Source organism: Eleutherodactylus coqui, chromosome 1 (assembly GCF_035609145.1).
Source record: "Eleutherodactylus coqui strain aEleCoq1 chromosome 1, aEleCoq1.hap1, whole genome shotgun sequence".
Lineage (NCBI taxonomy): Eukaryota > Metazoa > Chordata > Amphibia > Anura > Eleutherodactylidae > Eleutherodactylus > Eleutherodactylus coqui.
In genome coordinates this window covers 169,144,932-169,166,640 of record NC_089837.1, presented here as the reverse complement: position 1 = coordinate 169,166,640, position 21,709 = coordinate 169,144,932, and the positions used below count along the sequence as shown (strand labels likewise).

General features: G+C 45.3%; 1 protein-coding gene across 1 annotated transcript in view; it reads left to right on the top strand.

The window, feature by feature from the left end:
- CSMD1 (CUB and Sushi multiple domains 1) overlaps positions 1-21,709 on the top strand; it is a 1,401,348-nt gene that overhangs the window by 715,259 nt on the left and 664,380 nt on the right. The gene's annotated exons all lie outside the window — the stretch shown is intronic.

Here is a 21,709-nt window from a genome sequence, read left to right as displayed (position 1 = left end):
TTCCAATGAAAACCCATGCACAGTCAACCTAGCATGCAAATTTATGGGGCAGTTAGAAGCAATAGCTGTCATTCTAACGAGTGTTTGCCTGATAGGTATCTAATATACATGGGCAGGAGTTTTAACCTGACTCACCAACAGGGGGAGTGAACAATAGAAATTCCTAATGCAGTATGAACTATAAATGTGGCCCTGCATGTAGGTAAGGGTATTTTTAAGGTTCTCTAGAATAGCTGAAATATTTTTTGTGTACAATATACTTATTTTATTTACATTTTTTTATATTTTCTTCACATTATTTCTCCTTCAAAACATGAAAAAAATTAGGGATCTTGACATGAAAAAGTTTTACCACTTCCTGTTTTGTAGAGACGTTTATGTCTTTATTGACTAGCTAAAAGGCATATTCCCATTTCAGTGTTTCCTAACTGAGATGGGTAACCATTAGAGATGAGCGAACACCAAAATGCTCGGGTGCTCGTTATTCGGAACGAACTTCCCGCGATGCTCGAGGGTTCGTTTCGAACAACGAACCCCATTGAAGTCAATGGGCGACCAGAGCATTTTTGTATTTCGCCGATGCTCGCTAAGGTTTTCATGTGTGAAAATCTGGGCAATTCAAGAAAGTGATGGGAATGACACAGAAACGGATAGGGCAGGCGAGGGGCTACATGTTGGGCTGCATCTCAAGTTCACAGGTCCCACTATTAAGCCACAATACCGGCAAGAGTGGGCCCCCTCCCCTCCCAACAACTTTTACTTCTGAAAAGCCCTCATTAGCATGGCATACCTTTGCTAAGCACCACACTAGCTACAACAAAGCACAATTACTGCCTGGATGACACTCCGCTGCCACTTCTCCTGGGTTACATGCTGACCAACCGCCCCCCCCCTCCCCCCCACAGCACACACCAAACTGTCCCTGCGCAGCCTTCAGCTGCCCTCATGCCACACCACCCTCATGTCTATTTAGAAGTGCGTCTGCCATGAGGAGGAACAGCAGGCACACACTGCAGAGGGTTGGCACGGCTAGGCAGCGACCCTCTTTAAAAGGGGCGGGTCGATAGCCCACAATGCTGTACAGAAGCAATGAGAAATAGAATCCTGTGCCACCGCCATCAGGAGCTGCACACGTAGGCATAGCAATGGGGAACCTATGTGCCACACACTATTCATTCTGTCAAGGTGTCTGCATGCCCCAGTTAGACCGGGCTTTTTAATTCATAGACACAGGCAGGTACAACTCCCTATTGTGAAGTCCCTGTGGACCGACAGCATGGGTGGGTGCCAGGAAGTCACCGGCGGTACATAGAAATATTCCATTGCATTGCCCAACACAGCTGAGGTAGTAATGTTGTGTGTAATACAGGTGGGCTTCGGCCCACACTGCATGCCCCAGTCAGACTGGGGTTCTTTACAAGTGTACAGATGTGTTAAAAACTCCGTGTGCACCTACAGCATGGGTGGCTCCCTGGAACCCACCGGCGGTACACAAAAATATCCCATTGCATTGCCCAACACAGCTGAGGTAGTAATGTCGTGCATAATGCAGGTGGGCTTCGGCCCACACTGCATGCCCCAGTCAGACTGGGGTTCTTTACAAGTGGACACATGTAGGTTAAACTCCCTGTGGACCCACTGCCTGGGTGGGTGCCAGGAAGCCACCGGCGGTACATAGAAATATCCCATTGCATTGCCCAACACAGCTGAGGTAGTAATGTTGTGTGTAATACAGGTGGGCTTCGGCCCACACTGCATGCCCCAGTCAGACTGGGGTTCTTTACAAGTGTACAGATGTGTTAAAAACTCCGTGTGCACCTACAGCATGGGTGGCTCCCTGGAACCCACCGGCGGTACACAAAAATATCCCATTGCATTGCCCAACACAGCTGAGGTAGTAATGTCGTGCATAATGCAGGTGGGCTTCGGCCCACACTGCATGCCCCAGTCAGACTGGGGTTCTTTACAAGTGGACACATGTAGGTTAAACTCCCTGTGGACCCACTGCCTGGGTGGGTGCCAGGAAGCCACCGGCGGTACATAGAAATATCCCATTGCATTGCCCAACACAGCTGAGGTAGTAATGTTGTGTGTAATACAGGTGGGCTTCGGCCCACACTGCATGCCCCAGTCAGACTGGGGTTCTTTACAAGTGTACAGATGTGTTAAAAACTCCGTGTGCACCTACAGCATGGGTGGCTCCCTGGAACCCACCGGCGGTACACAAAAATATCCCATTGCATTGCCCAACACGGCTGAGGTAGTAATGTCGTGCATAATGCAGGTGGGCTTCGGCCCACACTGCATGCCCCAGTCAGACTGGGGTTCTTTACAAGTGGACACATGTAGGTTAAACTCCCTGTGGACCCACTGCCTGGGTGGGTGCCAGGAAGCCACCGGCGGTACATAGAAATATCCCATTGCATTGCCCAACACAGCTGAGGTAGTAATGTTGTGTGTAATACAGGTGGGCTTCGGCCCACACTGCATGCCCCAGTCAGACTGGGGTTCTTTACAAGTGTACAGATGTGTTAAAAACTCTGTGTGCACCTACAGCATGGGTGGCTCCCTGGAACCCACCGGCGGTACACAAAAATATCCCATTGCATTGCCCAACACAGCTGAGGTAGTAATGTCGTGCATAATGCAGGTGGGCTTCGGCCCACACTGCATGCCCCAGTCAGACTGGGGTTCTTTACAAGTGGACACATGTAGGTTAAACTCCCTGTGGACCCACTGCCTGGGTGGGTGCCAGGAAGCCACCGGCGGTACATAGAAATATCCCATTGCATTGACCAACACAGCTGAGGTAGTAATGTTGTGTGTAATACAGGTGGGCTTCGGCCCACACTGCATGCCCCAGTCAGACTGGGGTTCTTTACAAGTGTACAGATGTGTTAAAAACTCCGTGTGCACCTACAGCATGGGTGGCTCCCTGGAACCCACCGGCGGTACACAAAAATATCCCATTGCATTGCCCAACACAGCTGAGGTAGTAATGTCGTGCATAATGCAGGTGGGCTTCGGCCCACACTGCATGCCCCAGTCAGACTGGGGTTCTTTACAAGTGGACACATGTAGGTTAAACTCCCTGTGGACCCACTGCCTGGGTGGGTGCCAGGAAGCCACCGGCGGTACATAGAAATATCCCATTGCATTGACCAACACAGCTGAGGTAGTAATGTTGTGTGTAATACAGGTGGGCTTCGGCCCACACTGCATGCCCCAGTCAGACTGGGGTTCTTTACAAGTGTACAGATGTGTTAGAAACTCCGTGTGCACCTACAGCATGGGTGGCTCCCTGGAACCCACCGGCGGTACACAAAAATATCCCATTGCATTGCCCAACACAGCTGAGGTAATGTCAGCTGTAATGCAGGTGGGCTAAAAATTAATTTGATTACACTGTAGGCGAGGGCCCACAAAAATTGCTGTATCAACAGTACTAATGTACATCCCAAAAATTGGCCATGGCCAGCCAAGAGGGCAGGTGAAACCCATTAATCGCTTTGGTTAATGTGGCTTAAGTGGTAACTAGGCCTGGAGGCAGCCCAGTGTAACGAAAAATTGGTTCAAGTTAAAGTTCCAACGCTTTTAAGCGCATTGAAACTTATAAAAATTGTTCAGAAAAATTATTTGAGTGAGCCTTGTGGCCCTAAGAAAAATTGCCCGTTCAGCGTGATTACGTGAGGTTTCAGGAGGAGGAGCAGGAGGAGGAGGAGGAATATTAGACACAGATTGATGAAGCAGAAATGTCCCCGTTTTGGATGGTGAGAGAGAACGTAGCTTCCATCCGCGGGTGCAGCCTACATATTGCTTACGTATCGCTGCTGTCCGCTGGTGGAGAACAGAAGTCTGGGGAAATCCAGCCTTTGTTCATCTTGATGAGTGTTAGCCTGTCGGCACTGTCGGTTGACAAGCGGCTACGCTTATCTGTGATGATTCCCCCAGCCGCACTAAACACCCTCTCCGACAAGACGCTAGCCGCAGGACAAGCAAGCACCTCCAGGGCATACAGCGCTAGTTCAGGCCACGTGTCCAGCTTCGACACCCAGTAGTTGTAGGGGGCAGAGGCGTCACCAAGGATGGTCGTGCGATCCGCTACGTACTCCCTCACCATCCTTTTACAGTGCTCCCGCCGACTCAGCCGTGACTGGGGAGCGGTGACACAGTCTTGGTGGGGAGCCATAAAGCTGGCCAGGCCCTTAAAGACTGTTGCACTGCCTGGGATGTACATGCTGCTCGATCTACGCACATCCCCTGCTACCTTGCCCTCGGTACTGCGCCTTCTGCCACTAGCGCTGTCGGCTGGGAATTTTACCATCAGCTTGTCCGCAAGGGTCCTGTGGTATAGCAACACTCTCGAACCCCTTTCCTCTTCGGGAATCAGAGTGGGCAGGTTCTCCTTATACCGTGGATCGAGCAGTGTGTACACCCAGTAATCCGTCGTGGCCAGAATGCGTGCAACGCGAGGGTCACGAGAAAGACATCCTAACATGAAGTCAGCCATGTGTGCCAGGGTACCAGTACGCAACACATGGCTGTCTTCACTAGGAAGATCACTTTCAGGATCCTCCTCCTCCTCCTCCTCCTCCTCAGGCCATACACGCTGAAAGGATGACAGGCAATCAGCCGGTGTACCGTCAGCAGCGGCCCAAGCTGTCTCTTCCCCCTCCTCCTCATCCTCCTCATGCTCCTCCTCCTCCTCCTGTACGCGCTGAGAAATAGACAGGAGGGTGCCCTGACTATCCAGCGGCATACTGTCTTCCCCCGCCCCCGTTTCCGAGCGCAAAGCAGCTGCCTTTATGGTTTGCAGGGAATTTCTCAAGATGCATAGCAGAGGAATGGTGACGCTAATGATTGTAGCATCACCGCTCACCACCTGGGTAGACTCCTCAAAATTACCAAGGACATGGCAGATGTCTGCCAACCAGGCCCACTCTTCTGAAAGGAATTAAGGAGCCTGACTCCCACTGCGCCGCCCATGTTGGAGTTGGTATTCGACTATAGCTCTACGTTGTTCATAGAGCCTGGCCAACATGTGGAGCGTAGAGTTCCACCGTGTGGGCACGTCGCACAGCAGTCGGTGCACTGGCAGCTTAAAGTGATGTTGCAGGGTGCGCAGGGTGGCAGCGTCCGTGTGGGACTTGCGAAAATGTGCGCAGAGCCGGCGCGCCTTTACGAGCAGGTCTGACAAGCGTGGGTAGCTTTTCAGAAAGCGCTGAACCACCAAATTAAAGACGTGGGCCAGGCATGGCACGTGCGTGAGGCTGCCGAGCTGCAGAGCCGCCACCAGGTTACAGCCGTTGTCACACACGACCATGCCCGGTTGGAGGCTCAGCGGCGCAAGCCAGCGGTCGGTCTGCTGTGTCAGACCCTGCAGCAGTTCGTGGGCCGTGTGCCTCTTATCGCCTAAGCTGAGTAGTTTCAGCACGGCCTGCTGACGCTTGCCCACCGCTGTGCTGCCACACCGCGCGACACCGACTGCTGGCGACATGCTGCTGCTAACACATCTTGATTGCGAGACAGAGGAGGAGGAGGAGGAGGAGGAGGGTGCTTTAGTGGAGGAAGCATACACCTCCGCAGATACCACCACCGAGCTGGGGCCCGCAATTCTGGGGGTGGGTAGGACATGAGCGGTCCCAGGCTCTGACTCTGTCCCAGCCTCCACTAAATTCACCCAATGTGCCGTCAGGGAGATGTAGTGGCCCTGCCCGCCTGTGCTTGTCCACATGTCCGTTGTTAAGTGGACCGTGGCAGTAACCGCGTTGGTGAGGGCGCGTACAATGTTGCGGGAGACGTGGTCGTGCAGGGCTGGGACGGCACATCGGGAAAAGTAGTGGCGACTGGGAACTGAGTAGCGCCGGGCCGCCGCCTCCATGATACTTTTGAAGGACTCCGTTTCCACAACCCTATACGGCAGCATCTCAAGGCTGATGAATTTTGCTATGCGGACGGTTAACGTTTGAGCGTGCGGGTGCGTGGCGGCGTACTTGCGCTCCAACAGTTGCGCAAGCGACGGCTGGACGGTGCGCTGAACTACACTACTGGATGTGGCCGAGGACAGCGGAGGTGAGGGTGTGGGTGCAGGCCAGGAGACGGTAGTGCCTGTGTCCTGAGAGGGGGGTTGCATCTCAGTGGCAGGTTGGGGCACAGGGGGAGAGGCAGGGGTGCAAACCGGAGGCGCTGAAGGGCCTTCGTCCCACCTTGCGGGGTGCTTGGCCATCATATGTCTGCGCATGGTGGTGGTGGTGAGGCTGTTGGTGTTGGCTCCCCGGCTGAGCTTTGCGCGACAAAGGTTGCACACCACTGTTCGTCGGTCGTCAGGCGTCTCTGTGAAAAACTGCCAGACCTTAGAGCACCTCGGCCTCTGCAGGGTGGCATGGCGCGAGGGGGCGCTTTGGGAAACACTTGGTGGATTATTCGGTCTGGCCCTGCCTCTACCCCTGGCCACCGCACTGCCTCTTGCAACCTGCCCTGCTGATGCCCTTGACTCCCCCTCTGAAGACCTGTCCTCCTGAGTAAGCGTTGCACACCAGGTGGGGTCAGTCACCTCATCGTCCTGCTGCTCTTCCTCCGAATCCTCTGTGCGCTGCTCCCTCGGACTTACTGCCCTTACTACTACCTCACTGCAAGACAACTGTGTCTGATCGTCATCGTCCTCCTCACCCACAGAAAGTTGTTGAGACAGTTGGCGGAAGTCCCCAGCCTCTTCCCCCGGACCCCGGGAACTTTCGAATGGTTGGGCATCAGTGACGATAAACTCCTCTGGTGGGAGAGGAACCGCTGCTGCCCAATCTAAGCAGGGGCCCGAGAACAGTTCCTGGGAGTGTTCCCGCTCCTGAGCAGGTGTTATTGTAGTGGAGTGAGGAGGCTCGGAGGAAGGAGGAGCAGCAGACAGAGGATTCGGATTGGCAGCAGTGGACGGCGCAGAACTGCGGGTAGACGATAGGTTGCTCGAAGCACTTTCTGCCATCCAGGACAGGACCTGCTCACACTGCTCATTTTCTAATAACCGTCTCCCGCGTGGACCCATTAATTGGGCGATGAATGTGGGGACACCAGAAACGTGCCTCTCTCCTAATCACGCAGCAGTCGGCTGCGACACACCTGGATCAGGAGCTTGGCCTGTGCCCACACCCTGACTTGGCCCTCCGCGTCCTCGGCCGCGTCCACGTCCTCTAGGCCTACCCCTACCCCTCAGCATGCTGTATTACCAGTGATTTGATTTCACAGGCAGCTAATAAATTGGCGCAAGACTGCAGGCCAAATATAATTTTTTCCCTTTTTTGAAAACGAAAGGCCCCACTGCCTCTAGTGAATGAATAATCTAAGTTTAATAACTGTGCTGTTTTCCTGCTAATGTGTCACAGAACGTGAGGGTAGCAGAGTTATTAACTGTGGCAGAGCAGGTATTTTTTTTCCCAATTAAGGAAAGCAAATGGCGAAGCCAGGAGTAAAACGTAGCTGGGTGCGTATGATTTTTACAGGTTGCACACGCAGCCGACACGTGTCCACCGGCGTTAGGACGGACAGAGGCAGGACAAATAGAATTATTTTCCGTTTTTTTGCACCAAAAGGCAGCACTGCGTATATTCTATGAACATGAGGTTTAATAACTGTGCTGTTTTCCTGCTAATGTGTCACAGAACGTGAGGGTAGCAGAGTTATTAACTGTGGCAGAGCAGGTATTTTTTTTCCCAATTAAGGAAAGCAAATGGCGAAGCCAGGAGTAAAACGTAGCTGGGTGCGTATGATTTTTACAGGTTGCACACGCAGCCGACACGTGTCCACCGGCGTTAGGACGGACAGAGGCAGGACAAATAGAATTATTTTCACTTGTTTTACAAGCAAAAGGCAGCACTGCGTATATTCAATGAATAATAACTGTGTTGTGGCCCTGCCTATACAATTCTTTCCCTGCAGTACCAATGGAGGGTGGAATGCTCTGCAGAGGCGATTTTGAGAAGCAAAAAAAAATTCAGCACAGCTAACAGCAGCCTGGACAGTACTGCACACGGATAAATATGGCCCTAGAAAGGACCGTTGAGGTTCTTGAAGGCTACACTCACTCCTAACACTCTCCCTGCCTATGCAGCACTTCTGTCCCTAATGCCGGGTGCAACGCTCTGCAGAGCCAATTTTGAGAAAAAAAAAAATGGCACTGCTAACAGCAGCCAACACACAGCTATCAGTGGCCCTAATAAGGACCTTTGGGGGGTCTTGAAGCCTACACTAACTACCAATTCTTTCCCTACAGCAGCTCCGGTACAAACAGCACTGTCCCTCAGCTAACTCACCAGGCATCTGAGCCGAACCGCGGGAGGGGCCGACTTTTATGTTCGGGTGACACCTGATCTTCCCAGCCACTCACAGCAGGGGGGTGGTATAGGGCTTGAACATCACAGGGGGAAGTTGTAATGCCTTCCCTGTCTTTCAATTGGCCAAAAAAAGCTCGCTAACGTCTCAGGGAAGGAAGTGAAAGTAACCAGAACACCGCATGGTGTTCGTTACGAATAACGAACATCCCGAACACCCTAATATTCGCACGAATATCAAGCTTGGAAGAACACGTTCGCTCATCTCTAGTAACCATTAATGTTCCCTGACCACCTCACCAGGTGTTGTAGAAACAGCCAAGGCAAAAGCATAGCTACACTGTATCCGTAACACAGGAGTTATGGAAATAGTGTAGTTTGGTGTTCTGCACTGTTTCCATAACTCTAATTCACTTTAATGAGAGTTACAGAAACAGCAGAAGGTTGCCACCTTGGCTGTTTTGTAATACCCAATTAGGTGATCGAGACACAGCCACATTTTCCCACATCAGCTAGAAAATGCTGAGATGACAACAACCCTTTAATAATTTTTTTTATCTTTCAACATCAACCAGTTCCATTGCACAAAATGATGATTATTTTAGATGTATCTAGTAAAGCTTCAGTGTACTCAATTTACCTGCATTTTTCTAATGCTGGCATGTAAATTACAGTAGTGTTTATAAAATGTTAGCCTTTTTCATTTTTAGAGTACAGAATGTGCAGATATTGTGGAGAAAGGTCAGAATCCCATGCAGATATGTGCATTTGCATCACATCTATGTGCATCAGGCATTACGTATTTATGCACGCAACTGCATTTGTTACTAAACTTTTTGTACACGCAAGTCGTGTGCAATTGTCTGGGCAAATAAGGAAGATAGAACACCACCTCTGCAGTGTTACCTACTGGATGGCAGCATTCCTTTAAATCAATGTCAGACACTTTATACATGTCTTTATAACAATGATTGGGAATAGGAAACCAAGCCATAAAAAACAAAACACAGACAGCTGTTTCGGGGATTCTGCCCCTCATCAGTGTGCAGTAGGTCTCTGGCTTAGGCCTTAGTCACACTGGCGTTTTTTCCTGCGATTTGCGGATTGCATGACGGATGCACATCCGCAAATCGCGTGACCGGGGCCGAAAATACTGCTCCTAGCCGTGTTTCAATAGAAACGGGCCGGAGCTGTCCAGCGCATTGAATTCAATGGAGCCGGCAATACAGCCGGCTCCATTGAAAGCAATGCGCTGCGGGCGATCGCGGGATGAATTTTCGGGAAGGGCTTAAATATATAAGCCCTTCCCTGCAATTCATCCAGAAATGTGCAAAAACAAAAAAATATATATATACTCACCTTGTCCCGGCAGACGGAGTTCAGCCGCGGCCGGCGGCAGTCCTCCTGAACTGTTACAGCTGTGGCAGAGAAGAATGATTTGTCTTCTATATGTTCTCAATGGGGTCGGGGATAGGAGCGATCTGCGATTTCTGTTCTATAATTTATCGGACGAGCGCATAAAAAGCGCTCATGTGTCCGATACCATTGCAAAGCAATGGTTTTATAAAATCGCCGGACGCATGCGCATGCTCAAATCGCGTGAAAAAATGCCCGTCTGACTGAGCCCTGAGCTAGCGTGAAGCCTGTGACGTGGGCCAGAATGGGTGTCATGCCTCCTTAAGGAGAGCACCTAAAAAGCTGCAGAGGTATTTCCGTATAAAGTCTCCTCACTCACCTCTCAGGTGTCTTTTCACACCCCTTTTGGGTGCTCCTTCTTGGGGGGAGACAATGCCCCCCTACCCACTCAACCGCTAGTTGTTTCCACACACTGTTTGGGTGCTCTCCTTAAAGAGACACAACACCCCTCCTGACCTGTGTGTACAAAAAAACATGCCCTGATACTCAGTCATTGACATGGACAATTAGTTTAATAAGTTTAGGATTTTGCATTTTGCAAGGTAAAGTATTACTTTTCAGAAAAAAAGCCTATGGAAAGTAAAATGTTCAGTATGCCAATCCGTTTGTTTGCTGCATAGGTTGTGATGTGTTTATACAGGGTGTAGTCAAAAAGACTGATCCAGCACTATGTCTTACTGTATCTCAATATTGGTGTCCTTTATTGAAATAACAATAGCATACTTAGTGCCCCATTGGCCCATGGGGGCTTCAAAACATGGATTTTAATTTTGTGTCATGGCCCCTGTAAGAGATAGGGCTCCCACCCACTGGCGTTTTTTTCTCCACTGCGATGCGATTCTAAAGTTAAAGTCTCGCATCGCAGTGCGAGAAAAACGCCGGCAGATACCCCAAAATCGCTTGGATATCGCTGCGACATCGCCAGTCTTTTCAATGGGGCCAGCGGCAGCAGCGCTAGCCCCATTGAAAAGATATGGAGAATGCCGCGGACTTCTGCCACAGCTGTGACAGCTGTCGCAGGAGTTTCCTTCATCCCCGCGAAGACCACGGGGATGAAGTAATCCTCTGTCACAGCTGTGACAGCTGTCACAGCTGTGCCAGAAGTCCGCAGCATGCTGTCCCATTGCTTTCAATGGGATCGGCACTGCTGCCGATCCCATTGAAAGCAGTGGTTTCTGACAAGCCCCGCAGAATGATTATCGGAGAAGAGCTTGAAATATAAGACCTTCCCTGATAATCATAAAAAAGTGGTTAAAAAAATAATAAAAAAGTTACTCATACTCACCTCTCCTGCTGTCAGCCGCGTCCTCCTGCTGGCTCCCTGGCACTGCTGTCCAGCACTTTCAGCAGACGGGGATTTAAAAATCCCTGCCTACTGAAAGGGCTGTGCAGATTGGCTGAAGGCTCAGCCGATAACAGCTACTGCTTAGCTATTGGCTGAGCGCTCAGCCAATGACAGATAGCTCTTAGCTAATAATAGCCAATCCGCACAGCCCTTTCAGGAGGCGGGGATTTTTAAATCCCTGTCTGCTGAAAGAGCTCAGTAGCAGTGACGGGGAGCCAGCAGGAGGACGCGGCTGACAGTAGGAGAGGTGAGTAACTTTTTTATTATTTTTTTAACCACTTTTTTATGATTATCGGGGAAGGGCTTATATTTCAAGCCCTTCTCCGATAATCATTCTGCGGGGCTTGTCAGAAACCACTGCTTCCAATGGGATAGCATGCCGCTGACTCCTGCCACAGCTGTGGCAGAAGTCCGCGGCATTCTCCATATCTTTTTAATGGGGCTAGCGTTGCTGCCGCTGGCCCCATTGAGAAGACTGGCGATGTCGCAGCGATATCCCAGCGATTTTCTCGCACTGCTCTGCGAGAGTTTTCACTTACTCTCGCAGCGCAGTGGAGAAAAAAACGCCAGTGGGTCGGAGCCCATAGAGAGTAAAGCCCAACTGGAAAGTTGACTGCAGAAATGCACAAGAAAGAAGAACACGCTGCATTTTTTTGCGTGACTGTTTTGTGCAGCTAAATGTGCGCATATGAACAAACCCATTGAAATCAATGGGTTATATTTGCTAATTTTTTGTGTGCAAATATGGTAGTGTGAATCCAGCTTAAGTCGGCACCAAAATCCACATGCAAACTTTGGTGCAGATTAACGGATTTCATTACATTGTAATGCAAGAAATTTGCCGTTGCTTTTCCATGGCAAGTCTGTTGCTTTTCCATGACAGATAGAACATGTTTCAGATTTGTAAATCAGCAACATGCCTATTTTATGCTGCAGATTATTTCTGCTATGAGTTGAAATTGTTGTTGTTGTTAGCCATTTATTCGCTGCTTATGACCCTCGATGACCCTAACGACGAGCTCCCTCCATGTTTTTCGGTTTTGCACTGCTTCTTTCAGTTGTGTGATATCCATGCCAGTATCAGCTCTGACAGCATCAGCCATCGTGTCCTTTGGCGGCTGGGTCTTCTTTTGTCACTGATCTGTCCAAGCATTATAGATTTTTCTAGCGACTCTGCAATGAGTGAATAGAGTTTGTTAAAACCTCATTAACTTACATAGTACTGTACATTGTTGCAAAATTTCAGCGAGTATTCTGCAGCCAAAATTCCTCAACAATTCCGCTGTGAGCTCATCCTTAGCAGCCTATTTTTTACTGCTTTTATACTTGCAGAAATCACTTGATATGCAACATGAAATGCAAACATAAACTACAAAGATTTTAATATTTGAAATAGTATGCTTAGCTCTCTCTCCACATTTTTTCATTCATCATTCTAGGTATTGTATGTCCTTTACTTATTTCAAAGCTCTCTATACTTCTCTGCTTTCTGGAAGTACCTCACGACATTCTCCACTATAGGTTCATGAAGGTCCATAAATAAATTCAAGTACATATTATCCTTAATTGCCCAAAAATGACAGTTAAATTGTAGCACTACTGTGATTTTCGTGTAACGTCAGTGTTCCCATAAGGGCAAAAAGTCAACATCATCAGAATTCTTGTGCCAGTGTCTGTTTGCATCATAGTGAAAAATTGAGGTCACATAAAGTTTTCTGGTAATTCTTCATTTTTACAGTTACTCATGGGTGACAGAATATTGCTGTGGAGCTCCCATCTTATTCTTCACTCACAATTTGACATAATCCCAATACTATTGACAATCATTGCACTGCTATTACCATATATACAGTATGCATATAGAGCATCACGTTAACAGATGCGTACTCACAAAGTAATAATTTTAAAAGTAATATATATTTTATATATCTTATTTTGGCATTATATTTGTAAAATCATATATTTTATATTATCAAGTGTAAAGCTGTAGGAATCAATGCATAAATAGTAAAAAGAATAAAGAACTAAAAAGAGAATGCATCTACTCTGCGTGAACTAGCAATAAATATAGCAGCCTAACAGCCTAAATCCCCATTTCTATTCCTTATTTGATTTTTTATTTCTTATATTTTCGTTTCCTAGTTGATACTATTTACATGTCACGTGCTCTGCATCAATACAGTGGTGCCTCATACATGAATTTCACACAGTTTATGCCATTGTCAATCAACATAGAAACACACACAAAAAACTAGTGTTGATAGTGACATGAATAAAAGAAATGTCTTATATTTTCCATTAAGGCCATAAAGATCAAAAATGAAAATGGTACAAATACTATTCCATTATATCTGTCTAAGTGCCCATAAAACACAAAATAATGAGTCACCATGAATTACATTTTCTCAGTATTTATATCCCTACAGATCTACAGCATTTTTGTTGAAAATGTGCAATGACAAGTGATCAAAGTTCAATTTCCTGCACTATTGTTTGCAACTCTATCTGAACACAAGGAAGTCATACTTAGTTTGGGGTCTTTTTACACATGATGACTGTTGGATACTTAAGCACCCAGGGATCATCGCTCCTATGCTTTCACACATGAGGGATCATTGTTAATTGAATGGAGATGAAGCAGTTGGAGACCGATTCTAGTTACCCTCCTCCATTCACAGTTTGCAGTCAGTCATTCATAGATGAGCGACTGCATACACACACTCTTTATTAAGTAGTTTTTAGCTGAAATACTACATTTAAAGGGGTTTTCCAGGGAGAATACTATTGATGACCTCATTGAACTCAATGTGAGCTGTGCCTGCAGTTACAAGCGCCGGCCACTACGCAGAGAACAGAGATTGGAACCAACAGCACTCAAATCAAACCTGATCAAGCAAGGCAGTCTGCATGCAGAGCTACTGATTAGAGATCCGAGCCCATGATCTCACAAAGAGTCCATATTTAATAAAGAGGTAGTGGCAGCATCAATGGGGAAGTTTTAAATAAAAATGAGCTTTATTCAGTCCATCTTTAAAAGGCATTTTTGATTTAAAAATTTCACCATTGATGCTGCCACTACCTCTTTATTAAATATGCTATTGAACAGAGGTCAGCGTGGAGACACCCGCTGCTTCATCTCCGACCTCTGTGCATTTGCGGCGCTGACAGTATGCAGCAGCTCAGCTGATCGGTTGGGGTCCCGAGTGACGGACCCCAGTCGATCAATTATACATGACCTATCCTCAGAATAGGTGATCAGTAGTGTTCTCCCTGGAAAACCCTTTAATACTTGTTCACATCTGCCTCAGATCCATTTTTAAGAACCATTGTTGCAAGTTGCAACATTTTTTTTCAAGGAAAAGAATTGCTGGATGTGGAAGCAATGGACTCATCGGAGGCCTGACGGTCTCCTTCAAGGGTAATAAGGTTAAGTAGGTGCCCTCTGGTATTAATTGTGCAATGGACACTTATGTAGATTTTCGTATGAATGGAAGTCACAATGCAGATGTGAGCAGAGCCTTAATGCACCTTTTCAAAGAAGATTGAAACAGTATGACAAAAATACATTTGCTACAGCAAATACAAATGACAATATTTTGATATTGTTTTGTGTCTGCCTTCTGAGGAGATAGACTATGGTAACTTTGGTCACATGTTGGAGCACATTTATTTAAAGTAAACTGTGTGTTCCATCGACAAGTGTTAATAGGTGCAGGTATACTTTACTGGTGTTAAAGGTCCAAAAAGTCACAATTTTTGATGTGTGCCCCAAAATTGCAACTTTTGTATGCCAGAAAACTGCCATACACAGCATCAGAGATAAGCCGCAATGTTCTTGCCAGCCAAGACCACATAGTGAAATTCTTGTTTGTGATCAAATGTAACAGCACCAATGAGCCAAATTACATTTCTGCTGAATTGCATAAAGGTTTAGCTTCATTTGCATTTACTTCCATAGGGTATAATTCTAGAAGAAACTTGAAGGAATGTAACTATGTTTTTTTATGACATACGTCTTTGTGCCTTTATTTGTGCAGAAGAAAATATACAGAGGGTAGTCCAAAAGACTGATCCAGTGATATATCTAAATACTGGTATGCTATATTTAAATAACAATAGCCTATGTGAATAAGAAGGCATGGATGTGCTACATAATGGTATGATGCATGGGTCCCTGGGGGACCTTGGTACATGTATTTTATTTTGTGTTGTGGCCCCTGTAAGAGATAGTAAAACCCAATTGCAAAGCTGAAGAGAAGCATGTGAGAAACATAAATCTGGGACTGCTGCTATGACTGAAGTGAGAAAAGTGTACTCGAAGTGGCCGCTTTTTGCTACAATAGGGGCAGATCATCCAGGAAGTCATTCACCATCATCTGCAGCATATTTGGGTACCAATGCTCATTGAAAATGCCTGAAATGAACACAGGTCCAACAATGGCTCCATGCATGTATCGTAAAAGAAGGCTGTTTTGAGTACCTTTTCCTTACTTCAGTCATAGCAGCAGTCCTATGGGACACGGAAAGTAGATTTCTGCTTCTCGCATACTACTCTTCAACTTTCCAGTTGGGCTTTACTTTCTATCTTTTACAGGGGCCATGACACAAAATTAAAACCCGTGTTTCGAAGCCCCCATGGGCCAGTGGCATACCATTGTATAGCGCATCTATGCCTTCCTATTTAAGTATGCTATTGATATTTCAATAAAGGACAATAATATTGAAATGCAGTGAGACATAGTGTTGGATCACTCTTTTTGACTACACCCTGTATAAACACATCACACCCAGTACAGGAAACAAACGGATTGGCATACTGAACATTTTACTTTCCATAGGCTTTTTTTCTGAAAAATAATACTTTACCTTGCAAAATGCGATATAAAAGAGATCTTAAAGGCCCCCCCCCCCCCGTTCGGCGCGAGACAACCCCGATGCAGGGAGGTAAAAAAAAAACGCTCAGCGCTTACCTTAATCCCCGCGCTCCGGTGACTTCTATACTTACCGGTGAAGATGGCCGCCGGGATCCTCTTCCTCCGTGGACCGCAGCTCTTCTGTGCGGTCCATTGCCGATTCCAGCCTCCTGATTGGCTGGAATCGGCACGTGACGGGGCGGAGCTACACGGAGCTACACGGAGCCCCATTGAAGAAAGCAGAAGACCCGGACTGCGCAAGCGCGTCTAATTTGGCCATTCGACCATTTTAGACGGCGAAAATTAGGCGGGCTCCATGGAGACGAGGACGCCAGCAGCGGAGCAGGTAAGTGAAAAACTTTTTATAACTTCTGTATGGCTCATAATTAATGCACAATGTACATTACAAAGTGCATTATTATGGCCATACAGAAGTGTATAGACCCACTTGCTGCCGCGGGACAACCCCTTTAAGTCAAGTAATCTATTTCAGTATATAATTTCACTGGTGTGGAATTTTGTGACTTTTAACAGAAGATCTGATGTTTGATGCCTACTCTTCATGACCCCCATGCCAATCCCCCACCCCTTTGTTTACAATGCAATTATTTAGCAGAGTCCCTAATAATGAAGGGGATGGGACAAGCAAGAACTAGGCCCACTTTCTCTAAGGGCTCCATAGCAGCTGCATGATCTGCTTTTATGGTACATACATCCTTGATAATAATATATTTAGTTGTACATTTCTATTCTATTATGATAATGGGGTCATTTTTGAACACTTACCAATTAGGTCCTACGTTCACCTTACAGTTTTCTAAATGGCTTGTTAATTATGATTTTATGTGCTTTATACAATTTATATTGCCAGCTCTTTCTGGGTCTGGTATGCCTGAAAAACTGGACTGACATTCAGAACATTATGTTTCCCAGAAGCTAAGCAGCTCTGTGAAGGACATTATGACTGCTACATCTTTCAGACTATGTAACTACGATTGCTTTAATAAGTGGAATCTGTAATCTATTCACTGTGTGAATAAATTAGGTGCTAAATATGTTGAAACAAAACATGCATTACAGCCTTATTAATTATCTACATGGATCGGTTGCTGATTGGGGACAATAACTGAGAATTGGGAAACTTGACAAAGATAGCATGTTTTAATGACAGTGGAAGATTTCATGATTTATAATCGAGTCATGCTTGGCCACATTTCCATTTAAAGTAAAAGGAATAAATATATCTGTTAATCAAAGTCATTCCTCACATATTATGCTACTGTAGATTACATAGGCTTTATAGATGAAAGGTTTTCAAATTCATATAGGCAATATGACAGTGACCTCATACTTTGCTTTCAAGTTGGTTCCTTTCTATGTAAGGTGGGGATGTGAGAAATATCCCTATTTCTTATTCTGCAATGTGTCTGCTTATCAAAACCTGGGGAATGTAGCTCACTTCTTTTAAAACACAATATCTCCTGTCATATTTCATGAGAGATGAGATCGTTCGTTTTCCTAGCATTCCCTAGAATGCTGAAAGTTTTATATATCAATTTATTTGCATAGCACACTGTTTTTGTGCATGGGGACAGATATGTTGGTTATGGCTTCAGATTGTAGCAGTAAAGAATATTATGCGGATCTACTGCTGAATTTGAACTCATTCTGGCAGATATATAGTATAGTGGAAGAAAAATATGAAATACCTAGACATAACTATGTCTACTTTACTGCGAATTAGAAAATTGAAGATGGATGTTTTTTATCTCATTTATGGTGGACTATGCATATTAGTAAGAAGCTGAAGGCTTACATTGAGTACAGCTTTAGGGTGGATTTGCATTGCAGAATCCGGAGCAGGCGTCCACCTCCAGATTCCACAGCAAATACTGCCCACAACATGCTATGGAAAAATGCTTTTTCCTCTACACGAATAGGAGTCAACTGCAATTTTCCACTTGCAGAGGAAAAATTGCGGCATGCTCTATTATTGCACGGATTGAAGTCAATGGAAACTATCCGATCCGTCGCCCTTCCGCAATGACATTGTGGAAAGGTCGCTGATTCTGCAACCATCTGCACAGTACAGATGAAGAAAAGAGAAAGCAGGTACTCGCGGTCGCAGCTACTGCCAGGGACGGATTCTGCTGTGGGATTCCGCATGCAGAATCCGATCCGCCCATGTGCAGTTGGCCTAAGAAGCATTCTTTTCTCAAGAGAGCACCACAAAAGTTTTTACTTTGGAAATCTTAGCCATGAACTAAGTATTTTTCTTTTAAGAAGATAAGGTTTTCAAATTTCATTTTGTAAAATATAAAATAAAGCTACATCATTTCCCATTAATCTACCAAAAGAGTATAGTCATATGAATCTGCAGCAAATCCTCAGTGCAGAAATCTGCACCTAATTGTGCAGAACTTATCATGGATTTCGCTGCAGATTTGCCATGGATTGCACCCTTTGCATTGCAAAGGATAAAATCTGCACTGGAATCCGCGGCAAAAAATTGACATGCTGCATATTTATGCAGTTCCGCTGCGCAATTTGTACTAATTTTTCCTGCACCATGTGGATGAGACTTGTTAATGAATAAATGGCGCTCTGAGCCATGAGCGTGGCACCGCATCGGTCTCTCCCCATTATTTAGAGTAACAGCTCTCTCCCTGCTGTGTATAGGGAGGGAGATATCATGGGAGGGAAGACTCTAGTGCAGTGCCACCCCTGGTGACAGTATGATCATCCAGTAAAAACCAGTGAATGCAAGACAGGGAAAATAAAATCCACACACTGCCGTCAAACAGCTATGTTTTATGTTGATGAAAAAATGAAAAACAATAGCACAATTGCTTTGTTGTGTCCCCCCCTCTGAAAAACGAATCAAGAAGCTAATACAAAAATGGTGTCATTAGTAAATATAACTTGCTCCACTAAAAAATGACCCCAGCCCTTTATTACAGCCACATCAACAGAAAAATCACATTTTATATGGCTAAAGATGATCACAGAAAATGGGGGGCATGAGCACTGAGTGTGCCAAGTGCAGCATGAACTTAAAATATGGGTCTGGTTAGGGAAATGAAACAGCTTGTAGAGTTTTACTATGGGTATCTATCTATCTATCTATCTATCTATCTATCTATCTATCTATCTATCTATCTATATATATATATATATATATATATATATATATATATAAGAGAGATAGGAATGGGGAGATGCACAGTACTGCGCAAAAGTTTTAAGTGGGTTTGGAAATTAGGAGAAAACGCTGCAAAAGAAGAATGCTTTCAAAAGTTGAAGTGTTAATAGTTTATATTTGACTTTTAACAAACTGCAAATTGTATTAACCAAAAAGATATCTTAAGCAAATCAGTATTTGACCAGCTTTTGCATTCAAAAAATTCTTCTAGGCATTCTTGGGCATACGTTTTGAAGGAACTCGGCAGGAAGTTTATTCCAAACATCTTGGAGAACTAAGCACAGATCTTTGTGTCTGTAGGCTTGTTCAAAATGTTCTGTCTGTTGATGTGTAATCCCAGACAGAATCGCTGATGGTGAAATCAGGGCTTCCATATCAACACTTCCAGGATGCCCTGTTCTTCTTTAGGGTACATGCACATGGGGATTTTAAAAATTGCACCGAAGATTCTTAGGCGCAACTCGCATTGGACAGCACTTGGAAATCCCATCAGTGTGCTGTCCGATGTGCTGAACACAGTACATTGACATGTGCTATTTCCACCCAAAAATTGGAGAAGAATAGGACATGCTGTGATTGGGTGCTATTTCCGTCCAATTTTCGGGGGAAAAAAAGCCTGTGTGCATGTACCCTTAAGCTGAAGATGGTTCTTAATGACATTGACTGTATGTTAGGGGTCGTCCTGCTTCACAATACATGTGGAATTAATCAAACGCCTTCTATTTTTGAAAAAAAAAATTAAATTTGCAGATTGCATCCATACCTGAATATTTTGGGTTGATATTTTTGATGCTTTTGAACCAACTACTAGCTTTCTATAGAATTATTTTTTCAAATTTACAAAGCTTTTAACTTATAGTCATTGTCCGAGAACCAATTAATATTGCAGGACCAGTGCATTATATACTGCTCATGTGTGAATATAATTGCCACAACTTTTAACCATCATTTCACTGTAATTCCAAAAATCTACTGACAATGTTTAAAAGAGCTTTGAAATTATACTGGAGTTCAGTAGCACATTTGCTATGCTTGTCTGATAAAATGAAAGAATGTACTGTTCTATTCGGTATTATATTACTGTCATTACTACGCGAGGCAGATAAAATATTACAATCCCTTTCTACACAACAGCTTAAAGGAATAAATTACAGATAAAGGTAATAGGTGATGCTATCAGCACATTGTAAATAGAGGGAAACATTTAAGTTGATGTTGCATATAACAACTATAATTGATGCTAAGACAGACACATTACATATAAGTGGACCAAGTGCTTGATACATTTCCCACAAAAAGGTACAGCTAATGAAGCAGTGTGTTGTAGTGACGTAGATACAGAAAACATTTCTTTTTTTAGCATTAAAAATATAGGATATTTGTAAAATGTTTTAGTTTTGGTCTAGACACATCTGACTTACTGTACACTTCAAAGTGGAACTGTATCTTAACTAATTCAACCTTTGGTTCTAAATTAAATAGCTTCTGTGATATGGAGGTAGCCTCTTGAAGTCTGCATTTAATTGCTTTTAGATCAGCATAAGGAAGTTGACATTGATGTGCTGAGACTGACCCTAAAATGAAAGCAGCTTAGGACTTAAAGAGTTGCATGTTCCTTAACTTCAGCAAGAGCATACATTTCCCAAGGAGATCATCAAACTGCAATTATAGGCAAGTGACTGTAAGAAATAAGAGAAAGAGCGAGGAAATATCCGACTTTATAAACCTGCTTAAAAGTGTTCACAGGGCATTCTGTTTGTGTTTATGTTCTCTCTCTTTATCTCTCCCTGGGAAGAATACAGTAAAAAATATCTACTGTTTTATCATGCTAATAAATAATGCAGTGATTTACAATTTTGATGGCATAGGTGTTTATTAGTGTCTAAATGTGTGCAATTAAGTATTGCAAAGTTTTCAGATCATTACAAAACTTTGACTTGTTTTATTTTTCTAATACATTGGTAAGTAAGGGCTCAGTCAGATGAGCGTTTTTTTGCACACCTATGTGCACAAAAAATGCGCTGCACGCATGTGCAAAATGCACATGACCAAAGCTTCGTGCTACTGGAGCAGCTGTGCTTGTAGAAGCGCAGCTGCTCCACAAGGGTCCCCTCATCACTAAACACTGTGACAGCACTGTCACAGTGTACAGTGATTAGGGGACTGTATCAGGGATGAAAGAATCCCCTGCCACAGCTGTCACACCTGTGGCAGGGGATCACAATGTTCTCCAATTGCTTTCAATAAGGGCGGGGCCCGACCTATTGAAAGCATTGGGGTGCAGGTAACCCCCACAGTGATTTTCAGGGAAGGGCTTGAAGTATAAGCCTCTCCCTGAAAAAAATCCCTAGCTGCTTGAAAAGATTTAAAAAATATGTGCATCCCCTCTCCTCCGCTGTCCAGCTCTGGCATGTCTTCTCCCTGACTCCCCAGCGCTCTTCTGAAGCACTTTCTTCTGGTCTGGGATTTAAAAATCGCCGCCTCCTGAAAGCACTGGGTCTGCTCGGCTGAGTGA